The sequence below is a fragment of the Myotis davidii genome, unplaced genomic scaffold, assembly GCF_000327345.1.
Source record: "Myotis davidii unplaced genomic scaffold, ASM32734v1 scaffold699, whole genome shotgun sequence".
Lineage (NCBI taxonomy): Eukaryota > Metazoa > Chordata > Mammalia > Chiroptera > Vespertilionidae > Myotis > Myotis davidii.
This window is the reverse complement of record NW_006291007.1, coordinates 1232865-1237950: the sequence shown is the minus strand read 5'-3', so window position 1 is coordinate 1237950 and position 5086 is coordinate 1232865.

Genomic DNA, 5086 nt, shown 5'->3' with positions numbered 1-5086 from the left:
TTTGTGCATTGCTTCCGGCCTCCCCTATGTTATGTGCTCCTTCTGATTGGGGGATTCTGGCTTTGCTCACCTTGGAGCAGGTCTACAAGCTTAACCTGCTTAAAGGGGAAAAGGCAGGAAATTCGAGAGCAAGTGAAGGAAGGAAGGAAGGAAGGAAGGAAGAAAAAACTACCTCCTGGCAATAGCTGTGAGACACCTTATGTTGAGAGCAGCTACAGTGGACAGGTTCAAGCCTCGGACTAATGAGAGGGCACTGTCCTCTCATTGCCACGTGCAAGTCCCAGCTTGGAGGGCAAAGCCCTCCCAGCACAATTATAGCCAGAGGCTATAGTTGTAAGCTTGAACCTATGGTCCAAACACGTGGCCCCACGTGTCTGATTTGTGTTTGCTTGTGCATGTAGTTGAGTGAGGTTGAAACCCACGAGAATGCTGTAAACAACCTGATCATGGCTACTTCATAACTGTAATGTTGCTACTGTTATGAATCGTAATGTAAATATCTGATATGCAGGATGGTCTTAGGCGACCCCTGTGAAAGGGTCGTTCGACCACCAAAGGGGTCGCGACCCACAGGTTGAGAACCGCTGCCTTAAAGGGTAAGATCAATCAATCAATCAATCAATAAAATGGTGGCACCTGATCCCAGAAACAGAAGCAGTGGAGTCTGCAGTTAGGGAGAGAGAGGGGACGAAGCACTCTGTGAGCAGCCATCCCAGACCGGCCGCTGATTACACGCCCCTGCTTTGTTGTTTTCGGCAAAGAGAGGCCAGAGGTCATTTGTGTTCCCCTTTCCAGCTGCAGCTATTTTTTTAATTTATTGATTGATTTTAGAGAGAGGGGATGGGAGAGAGGGGGTGATGGAAGAAGGGAAAGAACAAGAGAGAAACATCGATTTGCTGTTCCACTTATTTATGCACTCATTGGTTGATTCTTGCATGTGCCCTGACTGGGGATCAAACCTGCAACCTTGGCGTATTGGGAACGACACTCTAATCCCTGTTTTCTAAGAGTCTTAACCATGAACCCCCTTCGTGAGAAAGGGCCCCGAAAGGGTCTGGAGAAAGGTGCTTGGTGAGCTGGGAAGCAGGGGTCTGAGGCAGGCTTCCCTGCAGGTAAAGCTCAGCTCAGCCTGAGGGGCCCATGGAGAGACCTGGGAGCTCTTCCTGCACAAACTCAGAGATTTCCATTCCATCGTGAGACCCGAACTCAATGCGGAGGGAAGGGCCTCCAGAAAGTGCCGGTGAGTACGCTCCCCGTTACAGGGACGCCAGGGAGGCTCGAGAGCCAAGAACGCGCTTCCACGGGGACTGTCACCAAGCCAGACCCACGCCGAGCCAGCAGGCCCTGGGACGCCCAGAGCACGCTTCCTGGCACCGCTGGGAAGGCAGCAGGGCGACACAGGAAGAGGAGACAAGACACAGCCTCGCCATTCATTCCGCTCCTCTTGATTGTGTGCCCAGTCTGTACTGGGCACCTGCCCTCCAGGAATGATCATGTGAGTCCTCCAGGAAACAGACAGCTAGGAAAGATGAATCGGAGTTTTGTGGTCGAAGGAGAGTGAGTCAGCGGCACATGCAAAGCCTGGGAGGCAGGGGCGGGGCGCGTGGGAAATACAAAGCCCAGGGACTGCGCAGAGGTCCAGGGCACCCAAGCATAGAAGTCAAAGGGGAGTGTCCAAAGTGACCGCGGAGAGAGTGGCGGGTGCCCCGGATGAAGGGCGGGTTCAGCACGCTGAGGGCGCAACAGAGCTGAAGTCCTGCGAGTCCCTTCCTCTGATCTCCCAGGGTCTGAGATGTTTCCCAAAGCAAAGGTTGGCTTCTTTAGCTAATGGCTTTCTCCCCGCTCATGTGAGGATCCTGGCACATGGAAGCACTTTCTGCATCATCTGTGTTCTCCTAAGGCTAGTAGGTTGAACGTGTGTGGGGCCGTGCAGTTCAGGGGACTGTAACCCAGGGCAGCGGGCAGCACCCACCTGAGGACAGGTGAGAGGAGAGCTGCTTACGAATCCAATTTAACATTCAGTAAAACCTGTGCTCTCGGCCTTTGTAGGAGCAATCGGTTAGTAAAGGCTTTTGACAGAGTCTCGAAAAACAGCATTTCTAACCCATTTCTGTTGTAAACTACTCAGATACCGCTGGACAATTTACTCCATTTTTCTAAGCCTAAGTTCCCTCCTTTATAAAAGGAGAGGAAAACCCTAGCCAGTTTGGCTCAGTGGATAGAACATTGGCCTGTGGACTGAAGGGTCCCAGGTTTGATTCCGGTCAAGGGCATGTACCTCAGTTGTATGCCAGCCCTGGCCGGGGTGTACACAGTAGGTAGCTGATCGATGTGCTCTCTCACATCGATGTTTCTCTCTGTGTGTCTCTCCCCCTCCCTCCGTTCTCTCTAAAAATCAGATGTTCCTCTCTCTGTGTGTGTCTCTCTCCCTTTCTTCCACTCTCTCTAAAAATCAGTGGAAAATATCCTCAGGTGAGGATTAACAAAAATAAAAAATAATCAAAGGAAAGGGGTTGGAAAATAAACAGCAAATCTCTTTGGTGCGTCCACTCTAACAGTCTCTGAGTCCAAGTGGACGATGGGGTCAGGTCTCTAAGCAGCTATTTCATTCCCAGCTTCTAGCCCAGTCGTGGGCAAACTACGGCCCGCGAGCCAGATCCGGCCCGGTTTAAAATGAATAAAACTAAAAAAAAAAAAAAAAGACCGTACCCTTTTATGTAATGATGTTTACTTTGAATTTATATTAGTTCACACAAACACTCCATTCATGCTTTTGTTCCCGCCCTCCGGTCCAGTTTAAGAACCCATTGTGGCCCTCGAGTCAAAAAGTTTGCCCACCTCTGGTCTAGCCTCTATTTCCCACCTATACGATGGAGATGAGGGTGCCTAGTTTTCAGGGTTATTATGGGGTCAAATGAGCTAAGGCAGGGATCCAAACTACGCCGATCCTCAAACTACGGCCCGTGGGCCACATGTGGCCCACGGAAAACATTTATCCAGCCCGCCGGGTGTTTTTGCCGCCGCTGCCTGTCCTGCTTAGCAGCCGACCCGTCCCGGGCCCACAGTGCACATGAGTGGAATGTCTGAGGGACAGTGAACTGGCTCCCTGTTTAAAAAGTTTGAGGACCTCTGAGCTAAGGTATATACTTTCTATCTTTTCTTATTTTCTTCCTTTCTTCCAGTAAAACATTGATCTCACTTGGATATTTGTATGGATTAAAAACAAGGTGAAAGCTATGAACTTTCTCCCAGAAAACAAAAATGAACAGGGTCACACAGATAATCATAAAACGTGCACTCCACCTGAGGAGGGTGATGGAGCCCCAGAGCCTGTGTGTGATCCCTGAGGGACGCACGGATGCCCGGCCTTGCCGCCCGGTCCTGAAAGCATTAACCTCTCCTCCCGAAGATCACCGCGGTACCTCGAGGAGCACCGATGTCTCCCCTAATATGCCCTAACGACTGCCATTTTTCAATTCACAGGAGGGGCGGGGGGGAGTGACAGGCAGGATTTGATCAATTTCAAGATTTCCCTCCCATCATTTTTTTAAACCTTGTCACCTACTGCAGCTTGTGCACTGAGAGCTCACAGATGGCGAGATGAATGAGCAGAAAATGGATGTGAACCGAGAACCTTGGAGCTGTGATTTCGTAGAATTACCTTATTCATGTGCTGATTGGGAGGGTTGAGGAGACCTGCAGACGGAAAGCAACTGCAGCCTCGCTTTGCAAACATCCCTGTGGCCTGGTTCTTAAGGAATGAGACCACGCGTGCCCTGCACACGGGAAATGCATGCATAATGTCCTCTGGCTGCCGCTGAGCCCCCAGACATGCTCCACTGTTGACATCTCATTCATTTCTGAGCAGAACTGCAATGAGGCTCTTTTTTTTTTTTTTAAGAAAGAATGAGAGAGAGAGAGAGAGAGAGAGAGAGATAGGAAGAGGGAGGGAGGGAGGGAGGGAGGAAGGAAGGAAGGAAGGAAGGAAGGAAGGAAGGAAGGAAGGAAGGAAGGAAGAAAAAACTACCTCCTGGCAATAGCTGTGAGACACCTTATGTTGAGAGCAGCTACAGTGGACAGGTTCAAGCCTCGGACTAATGAGAGGGCACTGTCCTCTCATTGCCACGTGCAAGTCCCAGCTTGGAGGGCAAAGCCCTCCCAGCACAATTATAGCCAGAGGCTCTAGTTGTAAGATTGAACCTATGGTCCAAACACGTGGCCCCACGTGTCTGAGTGATGTGGGCTTGATAGAGTTCAGGTGATGTAATTGAGTAGATTTGAAACCCACGAGAATGTTGTAACCTCACCCTTACTTTGCCTCGTGGAATCTGGCTAGAAAATAAAGAGACGGCTTACCGGCTGTGGCGCTGTCTCTCTCCATCAGAGAGGGCAGCGTCCCACCCAGACCCAGCTTTCTTCTCTTGTCTGTCTTTTCTAAATCCTTCACTGCCCCCTCTCAGGTTCACCCTTGGCTGTGCCGGCGCAGCAAAGCCTTGGGGTGGGGAATTTGGACGTCTCGCCTCCTTGAAGCTGGTCTTCACGCCGGGTCTCTGAAGGAGGTGGCTCATTGGCTAACATCACCATATGGGCCATTGGTCTTTAGTGTAGTTCAGACATCAGGGCTTCCTTTCTAAAGGAATTACATCCAAGTTAAAGAAGCCCAACACAAGTGATTGGTGGGCACCAAAGAATACCTAGCTCGCCTGGCTAGCGTGGCTCAATGGTTCATCGTTGACCTATGAACCAGGAGGTCACGGCTCAATTCCTAGTCAGGGCACATGCCCTCGTTGTGGGCTCGATCCCCAGTGTGGGGTGTGCAGGAGGCAGCCGATCAATGATTCTCTTTCGTCATTAATGTTTCTTATGGAGAGTGGCTACAGCGTTTGGACAGGTTCAAGCCTCGGACTAATGAGAGGGCACAGTCCTCTCGTGGTAAAGCCACGTGCAAGTCCCAGCTTGGAGGGCAAAGCCCTTCCAGCACAATTACTGTATAGCCAAAGGCTATGGTTGTAAGCTTGACCTTATGGTCCGAACCTGTGGTCCCACGTGGCTGAGTGATATGGGCTGCGGGAGGTGCAGCAAGTAA